Source organism: Dermacentor variabilis, chromosome 7, assembly GCF_050947875.1.
Source record: "Dermacentor variabilis isolate Ectoservices chromosome 7, ASM5094787v1, whole genome shotgun sequence".
Taxonomy (NCBI): Eukaryota; Metazoa; Arthropoda; class Arachnida; order Ixodida; family Ixodidae; genus Dermacentor; species Dermacentor variabilis.
The window spans coordinates 102,124,213-102,150,015 of record NC_134574.1 but is presented as its reverse complement, the minus strand read 5'-3'; the positions used below and the strand labels follow the sequence as shown (position 1 = coordinate 102,150,015).

Below are 25,803 nucleotides of genomic sequence, written 5' to 3'. Positions count from 1 at the left end.
TGTAGATAGTTATTAACGTGGAGAGCACGCCCGCGACAGCTTGCCCGCCAGCCGAAAGACAACTCGATAGCTCGATAGGTGCGTCTGGTATCGACGGTAAACAGCTCAATTACACGCAGGTACGTATACTGCGGATGACGTTGTGCGCGGTGCGACCGGCGTGAACGGTAAGCTTTTAATGGAAGACGCCGCAATTAGACTACAGCCCGGTGTGAAAAAAAAGAAGAAAGAAACGCTACAAAATGTTATATATTTACCGTGGCTTTCAACGATCAGGAGGGCAATTAAAAGAACATGTTGCTGATTCGGGTGCACGTTAGAGAACCCCTGGTGGTCGAAATTTTGGTGGCTCATAATCAGATCGTGATTTGGACAAGTAAAATTCCGCAATTAATTAATTTACGCACCGTGGACAAACAAAGTTGAAGGACCTTTCTTCCCTGCTTTCGCTTCGGAGTACCCCCCCCCCCCCCCCCCACACACACACACGAGGGTGGGGATAATTTTCCTAGAGCAACACCGGGTCTTCGTGAGACGCGCATACTGAATGAGGGCGTTTCTTTGATTTCGCCGCCCCCCCGTGAAAATGAGCGGCCACTGGAGCCGGGATTCGCGCGCATGACCTCGTCGTGCTCGGCAACAAAGCGCCTCATAAATGAATCATTTAATTCTCGGGTTTAACGCCCCGAAACTGCACCGCACAGTGTTATACGGTGGGACGGCTCCGAGTTAATTCTGGACATCTGGCTTGGACGCCTCGTTACCCACTCAGGCTACGCGCCTGTAAGGAGGCAAGACGCACGCACGCAAAGAGCGATAGATAATAAATCAGATAAACCGGACCTAATTGTTAACCTCACGAGACGATGCCGCGTTCCGCAAACAGCTTCACTCCCGGGAACCGACGAGGCATACGTGTATAGAACAAAATATCGGGATACACAATACACGGTATACACAGCTCCCAAAATAACGCCGAAAAGTCCACAGCATAACATACACAGCGAAGCCCACGAGCCAACCTGCCACCAGGTCTTGGAAGATGCCGCGACACGAGTGTTTACCGTATCTTCGCTAAATTAATTAGCGCGCTCGCACCCTCCAACGAACGGCGAAGAGCTGCGCAAACATACGGGAACATATTACAGCATGCAGAGTACATACAGGAGTCGGCTATATATATACACCACTGAAGTGTTTTTGTGACCGTTTCCCTTCATCCCTTCTCGTTTTTTTTTTCTTTCTTGCATTCCGTCTGTTTGCGCTGCCTGTCGCGTCCACAACGAGCGAAACTCAGCAAACAGAAGGTTGTTGTTGCACCACTCTCTCCCCCAACTCGGTCTCCCAAGTATGTGTACCCGTCGCCTCGTATATGGCAGAAGCACAGCGGAATCGCGATTTGGAAAACGAAGCATTCAGTGCTAGAAAAAGAAAATGTGACTAAACCATGTTCAATCCATCTTCGGTGCCTCGACAACTCCATGCATTCTCCACGTATACCCTCACACATATATATTGACAGGTATACTTGTTTATCTTTATCGGGTGACCTCGTTTTACCACCTAACAAATGTTATCGCACTGCGCAGGACGCGCCTACATGTACAGGAAGTTTCTGGAATGTTATCGATGGTTCCATCCGCAGTCTGCCGCCGAACCTTTCGTAATCTGATTTCATTTATGCGCGACGCGAATGGCGTAGAACTTTTGTGGAAGACACGCCGGTCCCAGCGATTACTCTGGAATATTCGACAACGACATAAAATGCCGACCCGCTTGACCCGCTGATCAGATTTCCGACGATCGCCGACTGTGCTAGCCGCTATTAAGTGTAACTTGCTTTTGTGGGTAAAAGTTCGCCCAATAAAACGCTAGTTTCGCCATTCACCGTTTTGCTTTCTTCACCGTCCCTATCAAGTGGCAATAACTTCTTATAAGCACCGTTTATCACACCAGTAATGACAAAGAGTATTAGTACAGCATAAACATATACTAGCGCAGACGTAAACATAAATACGCAGACGACAACACTATAGTACGATACAACATAAAAACCACAGGGCCTCATAAGGTCTCTCTGAAGAAGTAAACGGCGAAAGCCTACTCTACCTCCTCTTAGCATTTCGCCTCTTTCTGTTTGCCTCTTCTCTTTCTCCTTTTTTTTTTGGTCATTATATACTGCTCACTACTAAGTATTTTTACTCATTTGTAATCTATTGTGGTCATTACAAGCCGTCATACAGACATGTTGGTCATATCATTGTCATTAGTAGTCATTACAAGTCATTTCAGTCATTCTTAGTCATTACTGGTCATTACTAAGCATTTTAGTCATTAATAATTAATTGTAGTCGTTACAAGTTGTCGTTAGACATATCGGTCATTGCATAATCATTAGTAGTCATTACAAGTTATTTCAGTCATTATTAGTCATTACTGCTCACTAGTAAGCATTTTGTCATTTGTCATTGTCAATTGTCAATTGGCATTTTGTCAATTGTGGCCATTAAAAGCCGTACGTCTTTAGACATATTGGTCGTTTCGTGGTCATTAGTAGTCATTACAAGTAATTAGGAGCAATTTTAGTAATTACCTGTCATTACTAGTCATTATTTCTCACTAGTAAGCATTTTTAGTGTAATCAGTTGTGGCAATTACAAGCCGTCGTTAGACATATTGGTCATTACGGAGTCATTAGTAGTCATTACAAGTCATTAGTAGTCATTATTAGTCATTACTGGTCATTATTAATATCTACCAATCACTATTATAACGTTATCTTTCACAAACTCTCACTATCAATCATTTTTCATTCTTTAATCCGCCTTTAATCTGTCTTCATATGGCGTGATGACGCTTCGGCGGACACTCCGGCGGTCAGGTCTGATGACACAAACTTAATCGTGAGCCTAAAAAGGCTTTCGCCTTAAAAACAGCACTTCGCAACCACGACACACGGACCACGCGGGGTTGTTACTCGACCAGCCTATCACAGGAGCAAACAAAGACAGTCATTATGAGACCATTTCAATATGGCGTCGTACTTGATACCTCCGCAGCGTCTGCTGTTCTTGAAGAGTCTTTTCATCGGCGGAAGCGATGAGGTGCGCAACAGACATGGACAAGGTGCATGAAGTCTGGACATTTCACTCTTCAGAAGTCCGTGGTACAGTTGATTTCACTGCTGACCCCGTTTCACGCATATAACTTCACTGCTAACTGAAGTGAAACTTGACAATAAATAGTTGCAGTGCAGCAAACGCTTTATTTCAGCTCAATAAAGAATTCCGACTTTCACCGCTCCACTATAATAGACGAATGAAAACGTACAAAATTACGCGCTTATAATTTTATTTTTGTGGATACCGCCTTATTTAGGTAACAGGGAAAGTTTGAAGTGCGAACTATTTGCAGCCTCACGGAGGAACAGTGGCTGGCTGTTATTGAGGGCGTGGGCGGGGATTCACTGCAGACTTGAGTTGTATCCGACTATAGCAGCGCTATACCGGGTGTCCCAGTTAGCTTGAACCAAGTTTTCAAAAAAAAAAAGGTAACAAGAGCTCCAGAGAAATCGTACCGACTGCATAGTAGCCGCAGTAGTGTGCACTTACAACGAGTATTTTTTTCATCGACGTTTTAATCAATAAATTCATTTTAATTAGCGAACCTTTTACTTTTGCTTGAATCGCAAACTTATCAATTACGAAATTGTAGGGTACCTCAAACAACCCCGAATCAAGCATTTCTTCCGTGCTCAGCTGGAGCGTTGGTGGTTTTTCCGATAAAAAAAAGAAGCGCGCGAAACATTCAAAATACGAAATAAATACGCGCTCCCGCGCTGCTACTCAAAAGCTCCCCAAGCAAAGCGCTACGGATACACGGCTTTACAAGCGGCGGCGGCTCGATACAGGGCTTCACGCTATCTGATGGTCGCGGCATCATGATAACGCGACGCTGACGCATCGATAAGCGTAGCGTATCGATAAGCGTAGGGGGGAGGATTTTGAAGCCGGGATACCGTGACGGTGCACATCTTGTTCTGCAGATAGGCGCGCCCGGAGCATACGTCCCTTTTCTTCCCTTTAGCAATAGAAACAAACCTTGCGCAATGTATGTCCATCTACTGCGTATACCAGCAACATATGCTGGTATACGGCCAGCATATGTTGTTGTCGATTGCGTAAATCATTTTTTGCTTGACGTGTCAGCGCGTAGATAGTAACGGGAGATCTCAACGGTACCACGCCAGTGACCTGCTCTTGCAGAAGACAGTCATGCCCTTCTCGAATAATGAGAAGGCTAAAATGATCCTGGCTCTGGCGGCGGCGCACGGCGACAAGAGAAAGTCAGCCAAGCTATTCCGGATGTGGCATTGTGGAGGACGCCCTAGTCGGCCAACAACACTTAGAACGTACGAAGTCCTTTGCGAGACGGGTAGCCTCACAAGAAAGCGACACAGGACTGCGGCGGTAGTTCAAGAAGCGGAAACGGATGTTTTGGCATACTTCGCTGCTAACCCTCACGATATAGTGTGCGCGACGCCAGTGCGGAGGCCGGAAGCACAAGGTCATCAGTGTGGAGGATTTTGAAGAGAGGTCATACGCACCCGTACCACCTTCATCAAAAACTTGGAAGACCGAGATTTTGAAAACACACTCGACTTTGCCAATTGGATTTTCACGAAATGTGACGAAGAACCGGACCTTCTCACTCGCGTGCTTTGCACGGATGAGGCTAATTTGTCCAGAAACGCACAAGTTAATCTTCACAACGCGCACTACTGGAGTGACAGGAATCCCCACTGGCTTTCCTGATCGAGTAGTGCTGCGTTGGTTTTGCCGGCTCGCGAAAACTGCAAGTAGCAGATAATTCAACTTCCATGTCATGTCGCGGGATGCCCGAACCAACGTTACTAGACTACCCGAACGGTCTACGCCACTTGACCAAAAAGCAGTTGCAGCGGCGAATCCGTCGCTGCGTCTTAGCTCGGTTAGGGTGGCTAGAATCTAGCCACCCTAGCTCGGTACCGCCGTCTATCGGGTGCCGTTTTACTCACCGACTGCAGCAAAGGGTGGTGATGGCGTACGCAATGTCACACATCACCACTTCCCCGGCTATGTGGCGGGAGATTTGAATTTCGAAAAAAGGTATTCGGACCCTTCAGATACGATTTTCTCGTATCTTCCAACGGAGATGGAGGAAATCAATAACATAGAAGAATGGTCAGCTCACATCGCGGGGAAGGTCAAGGAGGCGACCAAAATCATAGAAACGGATGAGCAGGTCGACAAGGTTGACAGCCGTCTCGCGCACTTATTCGAAGCAAAGCAATCTATCCTAAACAGGTGGAAGAAACAACGACTAAATCGGCGCCTAAGGAAGAAGGTGGCGGAGCTGAATCGCGCCATCGAAGTTCATTGTCGGCTGCTCTGCACGCAACAATGGAACGAAATCTGTAATGCTGCGGACGGGCAGATGCATAGCGGCAAAACCTGGAACTTGATGCGGCATCTGCTCGACGAGACTAAAACAAAGTCCCACCAACGCGACCGCCTCGCAAAGATCATTCACAGAGCAGTCAAGGAAAACGGGGAAACTGAAGTAATCAGACGCATAAACAGCAAGTATCTTCCGGTTACACCCACGGAAAGGCATCCTGAGTACGGCGGTCAAGCCAACGAGAAGCTTGACCGCGACATCAGCGTCGAGGAGGTGCGAGCGGCCCTGCACGAACTAAACAGCAAGTCGGCGGCCGGCCCGGATCACATCTCGAACAGAGCGCTCAAGAACCTCAGCGATGTGGCCATCGAAAACCTCACCGGTTACTACAACAAGTGCTGGAGTGCGGGGTCACTGCCCCAGCAGTGGAAGACTGCCAAGACCATACTCATCCCCAAACCAGGCAAGCCGCCGAACACGGACAACCTCCGGCCCATCTCGCTCACGTCCTGCGTGGGCACACGCGCTGGAGTTGAGTAGAGACCACCCGCTGAGAAGACGTCAGGGCCCGCGTCACGGCGCCATTTAGTCATGGTGTCGTTCTGCAGGCGACTACATGAAGTTGTCTCTCTCTCTCTCTCTCTCTCGTATCTTCTTGGCATGAAACAAGCGTTGCGAGGTTTCTGGAAAGGTACTTAAACAGCCCACGTCGACTTCGTATTTGCCTTTACTGTCCCTTTAACGCACCTTCATGATGTCACCCTATCCTTAAAAAGCTTGCGAAAAAGACAGAAATAGGTAAAAAACTGCTTTGTTTTACCTCTTTTCCGCAGTTCAAGAGAAAGAAAGTGTCAATGGCTAAGCCAGTTGCACCTTTGGATGTTTCTTTATGGGCGGCTGAGACACCTTGCGAGCTTTTGGTTTATTTTTTATTGATATAAACTCCTGAGTAGCTCTTTTCTGTTCTTTGGAGAGCTGTCTTTCTTTTTCAAGCTCTTTTGCGCACTGTTTTTTTTTCTTTTTTTTAACATTGGTTGAATTTCTTTTGTAGGTTTGTTTCGTGATACGCGAACGTTAAGGCTATCCCGAAGCGCCTCATGATCGAGCACAACATTCTCGCGTCCGCAGATGCTGACGCTTAGCGCACTACGCTAATGAGGTCGCGAAACCTCTCGAGCCATCCTACACGACAGAGACTTATGCGATGCGGTGATAAACGAATGCAGCCGTAAATCTTTCGAAAGTTGCTTGGAGGCGCTTGAGTAGGGGCGCGCGAGCGCGCATACTTCATTTCATACTTCGCGTATTTCGCTGGCTTTTGTTTTGTTTCTGTTTTTCTGGGAAAAAGCAACCAGGCACACTTCAGCACGAAATAAATGCTTGATTCTTAGGTTATTTAAGGTGCCCTACAACTTTGTAATTGACATGTTTGCGATCCAAGCAATAAATAAAAAGCTCACTAATTAAAAGCAAATTAGTTACTTATACTTCGTGATGAAACAAATACAGTTTCTAAGTACACATGAATGTCGCTACTATGCAGTCGGTACGATTTCTCTAGAGCTCTTGGCTTTTTTTTTTTTAAATATCTTGGTCCAAATTAACTGGGACACCTGGTACGCTTCTTCCAGAATTAAACTACGCGAAATTGCATATGGAACCCCCTCTCTGCCCCCCCCCCCATATTCTTTCCCTAAATGACGGCTAGAACCGGACTTGTACGCAATGAATTGAATGTAATCAGTTAATCGTAATCAATTACAATAAATAGTAAATTTGTAATTTAACGATTACTTTGTTTACTCGGTAATAACACTCACTATAATTCAATTACATTTTACTTTAAACAATAACATGTAGTCAGTTTCCTTTACTGACGATCGAGACAAGCGGCAAATAGCGACGCAGCTTTGAGAAACTGAATTTGGCGAGAAATACAGACCTTTAATTGTTTACAAACATAGGCCCTGGACGGCTTCCGGTTTTGCTCATTGACGTAGCCCGCTAAATGCAGCGAGCAATAAAGGCACTGGCTGCGATATGGTGCATCAGGAGTGCGTTAAAATCAAAGCCCGCAGATTTTCAACATTTTTTTCTCTGTGGTCGAAATTTCGAAACCTCAGGTGGTCGAAATTTCCGGAGTCCCCCACTACGACGTGTCTCATAATCAGAAAGTGGTTTTGGCACTTAACCCACCCCCCCTTTTTTTTTTGTTACAGTCTGACGCACTCGGGTTAAAGCCCCTTAAACTTCGTAAAGTAGCGACACTCTCCTACTCCGCCTTCACTCCTCCTCGTTTCTCCTCTCTTTCACGCTCCCTCCTCGACCGTGGAGCCGCCTATACAGTTCTCGAGCGTAGCAACGGCGCCAACATGCGCTCCTCGCCACTCCGTAGACGCTGCTCGAGCAAAAATGGCGCTGATGCACGGCGCGAGGGCCCACGTGATGCTATTAGGCCAATAGCGACGCGGCGTCGGCCTCGGCCAGAGCGCGCGAAGAGGAGGCGGCATTCTTCAAAGACTGGCACTACTTTACGAAGTTTAGGGGCTTTAAACTCGAGTACGCTCGACCCGCCACCTGGAGTGAAGTACAGGTGAAGTCCGCTTTCATAACATTATATTTAAAGGAATTGGTTTAAAGGAAGAGGTTTGATCTGGATCAAACCTCTGTATTCTAGCACAGCAGCCTGCACCGCTCCGAACAATTTGGCCACGATCGTTACGCAAGCTGTCCTCGTGCCAAACAGGTCGCTCTCTGAAATGTCTGGCACGCGCATGCGTTGCCAGTTTCTCGCATGCCTCCACCGTGATAGCGAGCGCTTTCAGATAGCTTGCACTGCCTCTCAACAGCCAACATTTTTTTTTTTTGGTTAGGCGGATGCCTAGGGAGATAACTCCCAAAGTGTGCGCGAGGTCCGTCCTACAATGCTGTCGCATCAATGCTCCACAAAACAACCTTCCGGAGTAAGAGCAATGTGCACGGAACCGTGACCTCCAGAGTAACAGAATTAATGGTGACAACACATTGCGAACGCCGAAACCAACCAGAGCGCAGAATTCCGTTATTCCGTGCGGAGCGAGCAATGATGTTCCACGTATACGCCAGTGCCGACGTGCGAGCGCGTACACCACTGCGTACTTACTGTACAGAATTCAGAAGCCTACAGAGAAGCCAAAGCTTTTCTAACACATTATATATAGATCATCCCGCTGCCACGAGATGTCGCTGCCAGCGTCGGCAGTCCCGCAGACACGCAACAGAGCAGACGACGTCTACGCCGTATACTAACGCGTGGTTATAATCAACTAGGACACGATGACGTCAGTAGTTTCTAGCCACCATAGCGCTTACCACCGTAGCGGTCGACAGACTACAATAGCGCTGCGCGGTACTATACGAACCACCAGCCGCGGCTGCATGCAGTGTCGAAACCGGGGGTGGCGCACGCCGAAACGACCTCCCGCAGTGCGCAGTTCTTTTGGCAGATAAAAGACAAAAAAAAAAAGAAGAGCGGGCAGAAACAAAGGCATTCGGCCAATGGGACAGGCGCACCCGACCGCACACTCGCGAGAAAGCAGCTCGGGCGAAGAGGCAAACAAACCAACAAAAAAGCACAAGGAGCGTGTTGCGCAAGTGCCGTGGTCACCGTTCCAGCGGTGGAGAGAGGGTGGTACGGGTGAGAAACGAAAACAACGGATCGCACTGCATCTGTGCATATATATATATATATATATATATATATATATATATATATATATATATATATATATATATATATATATATATATATATATATATATATACGCAGCGGAGCGCAGTCGCAGTGCACAGCTGCAGACGCGCGCTGTGAAAAAAGGAAATTGCCGGGCATTGTCCGAGTCGCCAAGTTGAGCCGACAGCAAGCTCCGAAAGAAAGGTCCGCTTTGGCTGTACGCGTGATTACGTATATATAGCAAATGGGCGACTTTCGAGAATCAGTGAACGTCAAGCACGCTTGCTCCTTTGGTTGGAGTCCTTGTTCAACGAAACCCGCGGAAAAAAAAAAACGATATGAAAGGTGGAGGAAGTTTCACGCGAGGGAAAACCGCCAATGCCAAAAGAGCGAAGCCTTCTTCGGACCTCCTGGAAAGGCAGACTTCGAAGTATATACACGTATATACGCGCCCACTTCGTGGTTCCAGGATCAATACCGCAGCACCTGGAGCGCAGAGGCGCCGTCAAACTCGAGCGCACACGGGGCAGCTCAGTGTAACATACGTACCGCGCACCCACTGCAATGCCACCAGGAATGGAACCGGCGACGTCGTGGCCAGCAGCAGACGCACGCGCGTACGCACGCACAGACAAACAAGCACAGCTCTCCCGCCAGTGTATGCATATAGGAACCAACACTTCACGACGGGGCGCATGCACCACACGTAATGCTATACGTGCCCTCGCGGTCGGCCGCGCGTACAGGTTGCACCCCGGCCGTTGTTTTGCTCTGTCGCCAGCGCGAGATGTATGTGCGTGCGTGCACCCCACGCTGTGGGGGGGGGGGGGGGGGGGGTTGCTGGCGCGGTGCCACCATACTGACTCTCGTGGTGCCGCGCGCGTGGCAAGCTGTCGCGTGGCGCAACAATCGTCCTGCAGCGCACGGCAGCAGCCAGCTGCACACGCTCACAACACAGCTCCTGCAGTGACAGCGTTGTCTTCACCGACGGCTTGGTTCCGGCCCGACAGCGGTCGCCGATTTGGGAAAGCGTCACCGCGCGAGCGGTGACGAAGCAGCTTCTGCAGGCGAAAGCCAGATGCGCAGGATGACAGCTGCGAGCACCGGCTGACGCAAGAGGTGGTCTCATGACAACACCACAGTAGTCGCATGCATACATGCTTGTATCGTGACTGTGTATACGCCCGCTTCGTAAGGATTCGGTTAATTTACTTACAATGCCCGAGTGCATGTTCATATATTCTATCTCTGCGTTGTCAATGGCTGTGCGGCAAACGATAACTCCATGCGCCTCCTGCTGCGAGCCCGAGGTCGACGGTTCGGTTCCGTGGCTGCAGCAGCCACACTCCCGTCGGGGCTGAATGCAGAAACGCGTGTAGCATTGCCACAGGTGCGTCGGAATTAGTACGGAGCGTCTCACGTACAGTTAACCACAAAAGTTCACGGACTACGGGATCTCAGAAAACGTTCCAATTTCTCAGCAGTCTGTAACAGTATAGTCAGCAAAGTCGGACATCATAATGTAGTTCCCATATACTGGTAGAGGCAGCAAATGCGCTTGAGGCTGCGCAGATATTCAGCTTTTTCTCAGATCTCGCGTTCTACAAAATTTTTGAGGTAAACTGTACAACGAGTGTTGGCTCGGGACTTCAAATTCCACACACCATAAAACTCCTTCTTTACTGCGATGGCAATTGTACGGACACTGGAGGCACGTTCGTGCAGCCGCCGTGCTGTGCCGGGCGCGACGGCGCATGCGCGCGGCCCAGCCTGCCGCGCGCGCGCTCTGGCGGCGCAGCCAGTAAGCGTATGACGCTGCCGCGCACTGCGTTGTGGAGTCCGCGCGACCTCCTGCGGAAGCAGCTTCATGGAGTATAGAACATGCGAGTCGAGAAGTCTGGTGGTTTGATACCCATATGTTCTCTGTATAATATACAGGAACGCCATATAGATGTGTGCTGTCTTCTGCGCGTGCGTGCGTGCGCACCCAGTGTTGGATGTCACGTGATCTGCTGGGTTTCGGAGGCGCGGCGCGCACGGCTGAAATGTCGAGGAGCGGTAGCGCGGAACGTTCGCTTGGCGACAAGCAGCGCGCGCGCGCTCCAGACTGCCGGCGCTCCTCATGGCGAAGCTTTGCAAGCGCGCGTGCTCGCGGTTATCGAGTTAGTTCCTTGTTTTGTTTTTTTCGCGTCCTTGTGGACGTGAAATCAGGCTCACTTGGTTAGTAAACAGATACTTGCTGCAATTTACACCGCCCATAGGGCTATACGAGCCTTACTATAGTACGCTATTTAGCTATCGATGTCAATTCGCCTTCCGGCCGAAACTGCGACCTTCTTTTTAATTCTTATGCTCTGTTTCGTCGTTTCAATTTTACGTCTTCCTTTCTACCACCATGTATATATAACGAAATATGTCTTGCGCCGGCCTCGTCCTGTTCCTCTTCACAGGTTTCAGCCAAGGGTGTTTTGGGTCTAAATAAGAAAGTCGCATTGAACAGAGAACCACCTCGCGTTAAATTTCCTTTTAAAGCGATTTGCCGGCTTTAGAATGTCGTTCTCGCGGAACCCATACACGCAATACAAAACAGCGCCATCCAGGCCCAGCCCTTCTCTCTCCCTGACGTATTACGCGGAGCAAGCACAACACGGGCTGCATGACGTCCTAAACACGTCGACTAATATACGGGAAAGTCCAGAATGCCGTGAAAGGCGAAGCGGAATAAAGGCGACGCGCTGCACCGAATCGAAAACAGCGCGTGTGACGTCGGAATACAAGACAGCTGAAGGAAGGCCCCACACACACAACACGCGCCGCTTCCTCGTTCCCTGTTCAACTGCATCCCTTTACGATCACTTTACGGTGCCGTAGTCAGCTCGATTGGGCATCTGTATATGTACACACCATGTATATACCGCGTGCTAGCTCACAGACATTTTGTCTTAGTACCGCGTGTTGCGTTTCGCCTGCGACACGTGGTTTTGCCGGCGCGACTGCGGCGGGGCGGCAGACATTTTGGCCCGATCGTCGTCGCCGCAACACTCATCGCCAGGTGTTTCCAGGCGCGTCTGCGGCGATGCGACCGCCTAGGGATCCTCCTCGCATTCCAGTCATTGTGCCCGAAACAGGCGATGCCAAAGCAGGGATCTCATTCCAGTTATTGGGCCCGAAACAGGCGATGCCAAAGCAGGGATCTCGTTCCAGTCATTGTGCCCGAAACAGGCGATGCCAAAGCAGGGATCTCATTCCAGTTATTGTGTCCGACCGGCAGCGCCACGACAGGATGCTACGAGATCGTGCGCAGCGCCACGACGGGGTGCTACGAGATCGTGCGCAGCGCCACGACAGGGTGCTACGAGATCGTGCGCAGCGCCTCGACATGGTGCTACGGCATCGCTACGACAGTGTGCGTCACCATTAGCCCATTGTACATTCACGTGCTCGTCTTTTGAGGGGTTCCTTCTTGCCCTCAACTGCGAGAGTATAAAAACAGCTGCCCCCGGACGCCAAAAGGAGGGCTCCGATTTCTTCAGTTGAGTGAAGTGCTCTCCCGTCTCTCTACTTCGGTCAAACCTGACCGCCAACTCTTTGCGATGTTAAAATAAACAAGTTGTTTCGTTGTTACCAGTCGACTCATGCTTTGCCGGGACCTTCGGATGCTTCGAGTTGTACCCCAGGCCGCCAGGCCAACGCTACCCTTGGGGCTTGCGACCCAGGTACAACCACGGGCGTCAGCGCCGAGTTCCCAACAGATCGTACCAGCGGGGCGATCCAAACATCTGGTTGGCAGCGGTGAGATCGCCTACGACTTCAAACAACTGTCTGCCAGCGGTGAGATCGCGACAACGGAGGCCAGCAGCGAAGAGATGCAGTTGACTGTATGCTGAGCAGCTCAACGACGATCCGGGAGCAGTGCAACGAGCCCTGTGTGACGACTGGTTGCCTGCAGCGGAACGACTGCGCGGAATTCCTGCCTGCGAGGTTTGGTGAGTGCGGGACTTTCTTCTTCTGAGCTTTGCCAGGCTTTTTGTTAGTGTCAGAAACAGAGCTGGTAATTGTGGTTGTCGTTGCTGCCGGGTTAGTTTGCGGCAAGACAATAGTAAGCAGTAGAGAAAGCAGTAGAGAAAGCAGCATTCAGAGCAGCCATGGATTTGAAGTCGTTGCGCAAACCGAAATTGTTGGAGCTTGCAAGAGAGTTGGGTCTGGATGTCTCAGACAAACTAAGAAAACCTGAACTGCTAAAGGCTATTCTTGAGTTAGAGGCTGAGGATGACGAGCTGTCGGAATGCCTTGAGACTATTGAAGAGAGGGAGACTGCAAAAGAAAAAGAAGAGCGTGAACGTAAAGAACAGAAAGAGCGAGAGCAACAAGAGCGTGACCGTCAACACGCTTTGGAAATGAAGCGTCTTGAGGTAGAAATGGAACGCGCTCGTAATGGAAGTCAGGCACACGGTGCAGGAGAACGAGTATTGTTCAAAATGACTGACCTGATGCGGCCGTTTAAGCTTGGAGAGGACATTGGTTTGTTCCTGGTTAACTTTGAGCGAACGTGCGAGAAGCAGGGGTTCTCTCGGGAAACGTGGCCACAGCGCTTGCTCACTTTGTTACCCGGCGAGGCGGCCGACGTAGTCGCTCGCTTGGATAGAGAGGAAGCAGAGGATTTCGACAAAGTAAAATCGAGTCTGCTAAAAAAGTACCGGCTGTCTGCGGAGGCGTTCCGTCGGAAGTTTCGGGAAAATGAGAAAGGCAGAAGTGAGTCATATACAGAGTTTGCGTATAGGCTTATGTCGAACATGCAGGAGTGGCTCAAAGAAGAGAAAGCGTTTGGTGACCACGATAAAGTTCTGCAGTGTTTCGGGCTAGAACAGTTTTATAGTCGGTTACCGGAGAACGTGCGATACTGGGTCTTGGATAGGCCAGACGTGAGTACGGTGGCTAGAGCCGCTGAGCTAGCCGAGGAGTTTGTGACGCGTCGAGCTCGCGGAGCTAAGGACGGTCAAAAGGGTGAATTTGGCTCGAAGTTTGAGAGGCCGAAATTCACGCCCATGAGATTTAAGGGGGACACGCGTAGTGAGGATGCGAGTGAAAGCAATCCGACCAAACGTAAAGAGACGGCAGCCGAAGCCGAACGCAGAAAGCGGTTCGAGATGAGGCGAGCGGGCGTTTGTTATACGTGCCAGAAGCCGGGTCACTTTTCGGCGCAGTGTCCGGAAACAACACCAAAAGTTGTGTTTTTTTCAATAGGCAGCACTGACGAGAACATGAAGCTTCTCGAGCCTTACATACGAGACCTCCTCGTGAACGGGAAAGAGTGCCGAGTGCTTCGCGATTCCGCAGCTACGATGGATGTAGTTCACCCATCTTACGTAGAACCCCATATGTTCACGGGCGAGTGCGCATGGATCAAGCAAGCCGTGGAAGCTCATAGCGTGTGTCTGCCCGTAGCAAAGGTGCTTATTGAAGGACCTTTCGGAGCGCTTGAGACAGAGGCGGCAGTGTCATCTATGCTGCCACCCCAGTACCCGTACCTATTTTCAAACAGGTCCGATCACCTCCTGCGCGAGAAGGGGCTTTTGTTTGGTGAAGCTAGTGTTCAGGCCTTAACCAGATCGAAGGTTCGGGAGCTCGCTGCAAAGGCGGTAGTTGCGGGGCCGACGTTATCAAACAACGAAAAAGGGTCAGAGGCGCAGCAAGCTGATATGCCGAGCACGCCCGAACTGAATAAACTAGAGTCTGTAACGTTAAAGGCGCCAGATACTGGAGAGGAAACGCCCGACACGGGAAAGTTAGAAGAGCTATCTACTGATTTGCTCATCGCGCCTACGTCAGACGGACTTGATAGGTTGCTAAAAGTCAGCCGGTCGGCTTTGATAGCCGAGCAAAAAAAGGATGGCAGCCTGGAAAACGTGCGCTGCAATGTCAAAGAAGGTATCGCCAGGAAAACTGCGCGTTTTGTGGAAAGAGGTGGAGTCCTGTACCGGAAGTATCTAGACCGAAGAGGAGTGGAGTTCGATCAGCTAATCGTGCCTCAATGCTATCGCCAGGATCTGTTGCGCTTGTCGCATGGGGGTTCGTGGTCCGGACACCTAGGAGTTAAGAAAACTAAGGACCGTCTCTTGCAAGAGTACTATTGGCCAGGGTGTTTTCGGGACGCAGACCATTTCGTGAGGACATGTGACACTTGTCAGCGGGTGGGCAAACCAGGGGACAAATCGAGGGCGCCGTTGAAATTGGTACCTATCATTACGGAGCCTTTTAGACGGCTCGTTATTGATACTGTGGGACCTCTGCCGGTAACAGCCACGGGGTACAGACACATTTTGACTGTGATCTGCCCAGCGACAAAGTTCCCTGAAGCAGTGCCGCTTAAAGAACTCAGCTCAGTTGAGATAGTTAATGCACTACTGTCCATATTTGCGCGAGTTGGTTTTCCTGCAGAAATTCAATCAGATCAGGGCACAGTGTTTACTAGCGCTTTGACGACAACTTTTCTCGAAAGGTGTGGGGTAAAGCTGTTACACAGCTCAGTGTACCACCCACAGTCGAATTCCGTTGAGAAGCTCCACTCCGTCATGAAGCGCGTGTTGAGAGCCTTGTGTTTTGAACATCGAACTGACTGGGAGCTGTGTCTGCCTGGGGTGATGTTTGCTTTAAGGACCGCGCCGCATGCGGCTACGGGGTTTTCGCCAGCTGAACTGGTGTACGGTCGCTCGCTTCGATCTCCGCTTCGCATGCTTCGAGAATCATGGGAAGGTAGGGGCGACGACCCAGTCGTGGTGGAGTACGTACTTAAGCTCCTCGAACGCTTAAGAAGGGCACAGGAGTTGTCAGGTGAAGCAATGACAAAGGCCCAGCAGAGGGCCAAGGTTTATTATGATCGGACAGCCAGGGCCCGTCGTTTTGAGGTTGGCGATGAGGTCATGATATTGCGCACATCGCTAAACAACAAACTAGACGTGCAGTGGGAGGGCCCAGCACGAATTGTTCAGAAACTGTCGGACGTTAACTACGTGGTAAGTCTGCCAGGAAAGCGGAAAGCACAGCAAGTTTACCACTGTAATCTGCTCAAACCTTATAGACAACGGGAAGCAGTGGTGTGCATGATGATAAACGTTCCTGAAGAACTTCCAGTCGAGCTTCCGGGACTAGGCTCAGTGACGAACAGGGAAGACACCGGTCAAGTCATTAGTGACCTTATCAGTAAAGCACCGCTGTCGCCCGAGCAGAAAACCGAACTACACCAGCTATTACAAGAGTTTCAAGGTCTGTTCTCTGAGAGGCCTGGTAGGACTTCGGTACTTACTCATGATATAGAACTTACCTCCCCAGAGCCAGTACGATCCAAGGCGTATCGGGTGTCACCCCGCCAGAGCGATATTATGGAGGCTGAGGTAAAGAAAATGCTACAGCTCGGTGTTATTGAGGCAGGTGAGAGTGATTATACCTCCCCTTTGATTTTAGTTGAGGTACCGGGCAAGGAACCTCGTCCTTGCGTCGACTACCGCAGGCTTAATTCCATCACTAAGGATCAAATTTATCCGATCCCTAACATCGAGGAGCGCCTTGAGAAAGTTAGTAGCGCTCAGTTTATTTCCACCCTAGATCTTGTCAGGGGTTATTGGCAGGTTCCACTTACAGAAGAGGCTAGTAGGTATGCGGCGTTCATTTCACCAATGGGAACATTCCGTCCTAAAGTGTTGAGTTTTGGTTTGAAGAACGCGCCATACTGTTTTTCAAGCCTCATGGATAAAGTGTTACGGGGACAGCAAGAATTCGCTTTACCGTATCTAGACGACGTAGCGATATTCTCCGCATCCTGGTCTGAGCATATGACACACTTGCGGGCAGTGCTAACCCGCCTGCGCGAAGCGGGCTTGACAGTCAAGGCTCCTAAGTGCCAGTTAGCACAGGCCGAGGTTGTCTACCTCGGTCACGTGATTGGTCAGGGTCGTCGCCGCCCCTCTGAAATAAAAGTGGCCGCTGTGCGAGACTTTCCGCAACCGCGCACAAAGACCGATATTCGGTCGTTCTTAGGTGTCGCCGGCTACTATCAGAGGTACATCCCTAGGTACTCTGATATCGCGGCTCCCCTGACGGATGCTCTAAGAAAGACAGAGCCTCAAACAGTCGTCTGGGACGAGACCAAGGAAAGAGCTTTTAGCGCCCTAAAGAGGGCCCTAACAAGCCAGCCTGTGCTACGATCGCCAGACTATACAAAAGGGTTCATTGTTCAGTGCGATGCTAGTGAGCGAGGCATGGGCGTTGTACTGTGCCAACGGGAAAATGGAGAAGTAGAACACCCCGTCCTGTATGCTAGTCGTAAGCTGACCAGTCGTGAGCAGGCGTATAGCGCCACCGAGAAAGAGTGTGCGTGTCTCGTGTGGGCCGTTCAGAAATTGTCATGCTATCTAGCCGGCTCGAGGTTTATCATTGAGACGGATCACTGCCCTCTCCAATGGCTGCAGACCATCTCTCCCAAAAATGGCCGCCTCCTGCGCTGGAGCCTCGCTTTACAACAATATTCCTTTGAGGTGCGTTACAAAAAGGGGAGTCTCAACGGTAACGCCGATGGCTTAAGTCGAAGCCCCTAACGTAGGAATCAGCCTCAAAATTGTTTGTTACTGATGTTTTTCTTCCTGAGGCAGGGTTTTTTTTTAACATATTGCTTTTGTTTAGTGTTTCAAAGTGATGATATGCTTTCTAGTGCAATTTTTCAATTTGTGGACGCGTTCTGAGTGATGCTAGACTACTGTAAGGAACTAGGCAGTGGTAAAATGGGGAAAGAGCCTGGCAGGGCTTAGTGAGGGTTGTGCCGTGCTTGCTGACTGAGCGGTTGAGTTTCAGCGTAGTTCTAACGCTTGCCGGGAACGAGAACAAAAATGTGAACTCTCCCGAAGTCACTTTGCAGTGTCCCGTGCGAACCTGAACGAGAGAACGAGGCCTTCTCTGTGCGCTGCGCTCAAGAAACGTCAAGGGACGCCCGACTTCGGTTATGAGCATCATCGAGCGACATCCCTCCGGACAGCGGATGCAGTCCCCTGTCCATCGGGATCTCCTTCCCCCGGCGGGGCGGTCTGTTGCGTTTCGCCTGCGACACGTGGTTTTGCCGGCGCGACTGCGGCGGGGCGGCAGACATTTTGGCCCGATCGTCGTCGCCGCAACACTCATCGCCAGGTGTTTCCAGGCGCGTCTGCGGCGATGCGACCGCCTAGGGATCCTCCTCGCATTCCAGTCATTGTGCCCGAAACAGGCGATGCCAAAGCAGGGATCTCATTCCAGTTATTGGGCCCGAAACAGGCGATGCCAAAGCAGGGATCTCGTTCCAGTCATTGTGCCCGAAACAGGCGATGCCAAAGCAGGGATCTCATTCCAGTTATTGTGTCCGACCGGCAGCGCCACGACAGGATGCTACGAGATCGTGCGCAGCGCCACGACGGGGTGCTACGAGATCGTGCGCAGCGCCACGACAGGGTGCTACGAGATCGTGCGCAGCGCCTCGACATGGTGCTACGGCATCGCTACGACAGTGTGCGTCACCATTAGCCCATTGTACATTCACGTGCTCGTCTTTTGAGGGGTTCCTTCTTGCCCTCAACTGCGAGAGTATAAAAACAGCTGCCCCCGGACGCCAAAAGGAGGGCTCCGATTTCTTCAGTTGAGTGAAGTGCTCTCCCGTCTCTCTACTTCGGTCAAACCTGACCGCCAACTCTTTGCGATGTTAAAATAAACAAGTTGTTTCGTTGTTACCAGTCGACTCATGCTTTGCCGGGACCTTCGGATGCTTCGAGTTGTACCCCAGGCCGCCAGGCCAACGCTACCCTTGGGGCTTGCGACCCAGGTACAACCACGGGCGTCAGCGCCGAGTTCCCAACAGATCGTACCAGCGGGGCGATCCAAACACGCGCAAAAATAGCCAAAGCTGCGAGCGGCCTGCGAAAAACAGGTGTTACATCGCAGACGGATACAGACATGTGCCGGTATTTTGTAGCGATGCCTTTTCCGATTCTACGCTTTTTCAGGCTTTTCGCGCTTGGCCACCGGTCAGAGCGACGGTCTGCCCACATTATCAACGCGATCAGGCGGCCGTGTGTGGTGGATGATAAGAATAGCATAGAATAAGGCGTAAGGCATCGCTACAAAATCGCGGCCCATATATGCTCCAGCGATTGGTCGAGGCGCCCGGATAAGCTTGCACAGCGGTGCACGGAACTATTGCGAGACAGCGTATATGCATAGTCGATAAACGACTGTTTGTTACTTGCGTGTCGGGCACAAGTTTGCCACAAGCCGCACGCAATGGCAGGGATGTCGTGCTCTCGCAATATTATCGTGGGGGGGCCTGGAGATAAAGGCATATGTGGAAGTCGAGTCGCGTGCCCGCGGAAGTCGCGCACTATAATGTCCACTGTCCGGAGCGACCAATGAAACAGCACTTCGGGTGTCCTATTCCTGCATGATATAACAGTCGAAGCCCGACGCCAGCTTGCACGTGCAGCCGCACTTGCGCACGCTGAACACGTGCGCGGACGGGCAACCGAGCGAACGCGAGCCAGAAGGCAGAGATAGCGGGCGCGCACGTTCGAGCAAGTCGTCGTTTTGCACGTAATCTTTCACTGGCGGGAGCATTCACCGCGTCGAAACAATAGAGACGACGCCGTGTTGGGCTGGCTGCGTCTTCTGTTACAGTAAAAGAATCGAAAGGGTCGTTATAGAAGCCGAATGGAAGAAGAGTTGAGGGAAATTGACGAACACTCTTAATGGCACATCCACTATCCCTTGCGAAGCTTCTTTAAAGCCTCTGATGAATTAAAAGCGGCCGATGGCACTCATCCGACTTCCCGGCTGTTTGTCTCATGAGTTTTCTTCTTAGTTTCTTCATTTGTTTAGCAAAGTCCTGCGGGGTATACGTTGTGGGCACTATGGGCTGTGTAGTTGCACCAACCCAACACTTAAGTGTACAATTTTGGTGTGAATGAAGTCATTAATTTAAAGCCGCATTTACCCGACCAATCGCCACGGGCCTAGACAATACAGCGATGCGTCCAATACAAGCAAAAGAGTGGTAGTTTCCATTCCTTTGCGGACGGCACCAGGACGTGCATACTTTATGAAGTCACACACACACACACACACACACACACACACACACACACACACACACACACACACACACACACACACACACACACACACACACACACACACACACACACACACACACACACACACACACACACACACACACACACACACACACACACACACACACACACATCGAGAGAGATACAGACAGGCAGCTGTCACCTTTCTTCTGTCCCACCTTGGTTAGCGTTACGGTTATTAATCAGCAAAGTAAGTTATGCGAACGCAATTGTTGGCGAGTGCGTCCTACACAGCGAGTGTCGCATTAACGTTTCCGCGTGACAGTGACACGTACGGTACGGTCCGCTGTTAAAGGGAACACTCAAATGGACGGCTCTCACTTCACTAATGCCCTACACGTCTGCAAAGTGGCTGCGGAAGCAACGTCGATCAGTGCACTACAACACAGGCGTGTCGAAAGGAGTCAGAGGTAACCAACCAAAAGTTATCTGCTGCAAGTCTAGACCGCACTCTTGCGAGAGAGAAAAAATCCGGACACGCTCCGCACTCGAGCATCCCCTCTGACGGAGGACCCCTCGGTACAGTGCTCAGCGATCGAAACTTTTTTCTTTATTTATTTATTATTATTGTTATGTTGAAGGCGATCGCGCTAGTACCAACCAAACCGAATTGATCTTGCCATTCTAGGGCGAGTGATAATTGAAATGGAACAGCGCCGAATAGAACGACAGGGTATATATATATATATATATATATATATATATATATATATATATATATATATATATATATATATATATATATATATATATATATATATTATAGTACCTCGTTCCTGCATCCCCCTAAAGCATCCGCCCAGAGGCGCCAAAATTAATTTCGGTCATCACTCCCGCGATCACCTTTCACGTATAAAGTCTGCGACCGCGTACACCAACAGGGGGTACACGTCCATCTATACAAGCAGCAACATACCAGCGAGCTCGCAAGCACGTACGCTATATATACGTATGCATATACTACGGCTTACGTACAAACACGCGTGCTGCAAAGAGGTATGCAGTAGATAGCGCGGTATCGAGCCTCTTCGCCTCGGTGTGCGCGCTGACTACACGTGCCCGCGTCCTATCTTGAGGGGGGGGGGGGGGGTGAGGCGTCGCCACAACGGGCCCACGTTTATCGGCCGCTTTGCGCATCGACGCACTCTTGTACGACGCACTCTCGGCGCGACATAGGCGGAAATTGAAGGACGCGCTTGTACCAAACGAAGAAACCTCCCGATGCTTATTCACACGACGGGAGGGCGGCCAAGTATAGCAGTATGTGTATACACTCTCCGTGTACGTCTCTATACACACGCAGAGGCCCGCCCGTGAGCCGCGCGGAATGGATGACACTGGACGCGCGTTACTGGAAGGGCTCCAAAAATGCCAGCCACGTTTCCGATATAGCGCATTTTTTTTTCTTCTTTTCGGCGGCGCTTATCGTTGCAGGTAGGAGGAGGTACATATCCGCCCGAGACTGGAAAAAGACAGTCCGGACACTTAAGTTAGGTGCTCAGACACCTAACTGTGAATTGCCACAGTTAGGTGCTGGAAGCATATGCCGCATCGCTGTATACGTGGACCAAGTAATCCATTAGATCTCCTCAAATTTCTACGGCAAAAAAAAAAAAATCGCTGTTCTTTGAGTAAGACAAATTTGAAGACGTAACGTAAGCGGCAGTTGTCACGCAGCTGCTCCTGCATCCAGAAATATTCACGTCGAGCTCAGCGACAGCTCTCTCTCTTTCTCTCTCTGGGTAAACAGAACGCTAATCTCGAAGGCCGTGCTTTTGACGAACAGCGCGAAAGACGGAATGCCGTGTAAAAGAAGGACACACACACACGGCGCTGCGCCTTTCGCGCTATCTTAAATTGCAAGTATGTCGTGTACCAACCCACCCAATCATCTGTTTTAGCTGTACAGACTTAAGACATTTCTGGCCTAGGTTTAACGCAGCCTTTCTACGCGTGGCGCATGGGGAATGGCAAAAGCGGACGGGCTTGTAGAATGTTTCGCGCCGGCGAGCCTATTGTTATCGCGGACAGTGGGTCCTTTTGTCACTGCACTCCGGGTGGCAGATATATCTACTGCGCGTTCTCGCCCTGCATTGGGAAAGGGGTGTTGTGGCTTCACATGGAACATGACTCGCCATATAATGCTACGCATTGAAACAACATTTAATTACACCCCCCCCCCCCGCCCTCTGTCCTTGACTTCGTCGTCCTCTCAGCTTCACATATCTGCGCGTATATGCGACACGCATGTAAAATTTAATGACAGCGCATTTTTGCCAGAACAACGCGACTAAATTCATCACGTTGACGAAATGTGCGTGCGCTCGGCAGGGCATACTTATTGGACAACGTATAGCGTTTCTTGCAATTACTGCAAAACCAATTTCTGTAAAACCACACGCGTCAGCGAACTTGCCGCAATTTCCTCCTTTCCTTCCCTCCCTAGCGTTTCTTAAGGTATATCACTACCTAAGACAGTTGACTTTTTAAAGTTTAAAGTTTAAAAGAGGCAGGGAGGACCGGCTCGCGCTCCAGTAAAATGATTCCACTGCTATATATATATATATATATATATATATATATATATATATATATATATATATATATATATATATATATATATATATATATATATATAAAGACGTAAATGGAAAGTGCGAAATGCCATTGGGTCGTCGAAAAATATACAAGATGGGAGATAGGGGGGCGATTGCCAGTTGAGAGCACCCACCAAGGCAGCCTTCCGAGCTATCACGCAACCAGACGAATACATTAAGCATGGCCCTGCCGAATACGCGCGCACCTACGTCGCTCATCACGAATGCAGTCCGGAACTAGGCACGACCAACTTCCAAACATCCGTGGAGAAAACGACGCCGGGCCTTTCGAAAGGGCAGCGAAGCAGCAAACCGAATATTAATTCTCCAAGAGTCGAGAAAGCCTCGATGCTATAAGCGTGAGCCTTGAGAACCACCGTTACCCATACGCGTTGCGCTATGTGTCACCCATACGCCGCTAACATGCACCTACGCGAATACTCTCCGTCCCCACCCCCTTTCCCTCTTATACAAATTCGAGGAAGGGGCACGAAAGAAAAACGTTGCATGAGTTTTGGGCGATAAAATGCAATTCGAAATTCAATTTGCGTCAATGTCGCGGTAAACAAAATGAAACGAAGGTCAAAATTCAATGTATTTCTTTATTTCGCGCCGGAGACGCAAGCGCCGTTACGTCAGTCTGACATCGTTAGAGTACAATACTTCACCGATGAAAAAATTAACTGGGCCCTCAGACATACGCCAATAAAATTCCTGACGTCACGACAGACGTCATCGTTGAATGACAGGAAATCACTGAGCAGCACATTAACCACCCGACGACGTTATCCCTTGTATCCTAACTGAAACGAATATTCGGCAAAATTACAAATGAATTTCTGGGGTTTTAAGCGCCGAAATCACAATCTGGTTATAAAGCACGCCGTATATAGTGGGAGAATGCGGATTAATTTCGACCACCTGGGGTTCTTTAACGTGCACCCAATGAACGGTACGCGGGTGCTTTAGCATTTCGCCCCCATCAAATATTCGACACTTCCGACATTTCCCCGGAAGCTTGCTTAATGGCATTACATGATTACATATACCAGTTTAATCCGCTTTGGACAATATGCATCAGAGGGTCCCGGTTGTTGGACCCACGCGGATCGTATAGCCCGGTGGTCAAGTCGGTTGAAGGCCCACCGTCTGCAGGTATAACTTCGACGGATATATGGTTAAAGCCAGGGCAGGTCCCCAACTATACGAATGGTGAATTCGCGCGTCGAATGCGGATCGAGTAGCAGATACTATTCGACTTGCATTCAAATATTCGCACACCCGTTAATTCAAAAGTGATTCTAGTTATAAGCACAACGATTAAAATATCGCTGTTCGACTTTAACAACCAAAGCCGAGGGCAACCGCAAAGAGACAAATTAGAAGCTTTGTGAGCCGATAAAAAAGAAAGAAATAGAGAAAAAGAAGGCTAGTTAAACTCTAACTATCACTTATTAGCCGAGGGCTCCCGATTAATTCTGACCTCCAGGGGTTGCTTTTCCGCGGACAACAAAGCCCCAAATCGAAGGGGCGACCCCGCGTATATCCCGCGTCTGCGTCGCGTAAGCCCCGCGTTTTCCCGGGACTGCGTACGCCCGATAAAATGGTTGGTCCCGCATATATGGCACCGTGCGCCTAACAAAGGGCGCCCTTCTAGCGCCTCTCTCTCGCCATTTTTATACATGTTACAGATACGCTGCGCGCAACCGCACTCCGTGACCTATTTTGTTCCTCCGTATACAAGGCACACACTACGAGTCAAGCGACGGTGCCACAAATGAAGAAGCAAAAAAAAAAAAAAGAACAAAGCGAAAGAAGAAGAAGAAGAAAAGGAAAGGGGGAGGGGGAACTTCAAAGGAGTGTGACTCGCGGATTCCCACACCGACGAGATAGGAAAGGGTGAAGAAGCCGCGCTGGAAGGCGTCAACGGGGCTGTCGCTAGGGGCTGCGCGCGCTCGGCGTTCTCGTTGAGAGAGCCAAGGCAGGCGTCCTTCCGCCACCTTTGTGCACAGCCGCGGGGTCAACGGCACCCGCGGTCTCTTCCAAGCGGCAGTACGTACATGCTCGGACCGCGCCAGCCCGTCCGTCAACGTCCGGAAACTTCACGCGTACGCGCCGCTGAGATAACAACGACGGTGTGTACACACACACACACACACACACACACACACACACACACACACACACACACACACACACACACACACACACACACACACACACACACACACACACACACACACACACACACACACAAGCACGCACGCACGCACGCGCACACGCATCTCTCACCGCACCAGTCATCCGCAGCAAGTCGCACGGCCGCGTGCCCGAACCACTCATTTTTCCGCCTCATTCATTCCTCGAGCAGCTAAAGACTGGAACGGCCTTCCTGCTGACATTGTTAGCATCACTTGCCCGTCTTCATTCCTGCAGCGTGTGATTGATCACATTGAATATAACTTATGAAGTGTACCAAATGTGGAACTTATGTTAAACCCACCCCTTATGTAATACCCCCTCCGGAGGTCTTTAAGGACAATAAACTGAACTGAACTGAACTGAACTGAACTGAACTGAACGGTTGGTGGAGTGAAAAACGGTCGCCGCACCCGTCACCCAGTCGTCGTGTTCGATAGTCACAAGACAGTCTCGCTGCTGACCGGGGGATGAGAAAACGGGAGCGAGGTGCATTCCCACACTGTGTGTGTGTGTGTCCCTGTTTGTGAACGGAGCCTACATTGGTCGCTTTCCTTGCCCCCTGTGACTTTGTTCATGTACTTTGGGCGCGGGTATGTGTTTGTCTGGAGACGCCTAAAAACGCGACTGCTTGCGTTTTACCGAGTTGCTTGGCTCAGGTCCGGAGACGTACAGCCTGAACTGGTGGAGTGGG

The 25,803-nt window shown here is 50.2% G+C and overlaps 1 protein-coding gene across 2 annotated transcripts in view; it reads right to left on the bottom strand.

The window, feature by feature from the left end:
* Lpin (phosphatidate phosphatase LPIN) overlaps positions 1-25,803 on the bottom strand; it is a 145,216-nt gene that overhangs the window by 103,675 nt on the left and 15,738 nt on the right. Inside the window, exon 1 of one of the 2 annotated variants that reach the window (XM_075698894.1) lies at positions 9,701-9,721. The exons of the other annotated variant lie outside the window; for it this stretch is intronic. The gene's annotated coding sequence lies outside the window, so the exon portion shown is untranslated. Of the gene's footprint in view, positions 1-9,700; positions 9,722-25,803 lie in introns of those variants that run through there. 2 annotated transcript variants of the gene reach the window in all.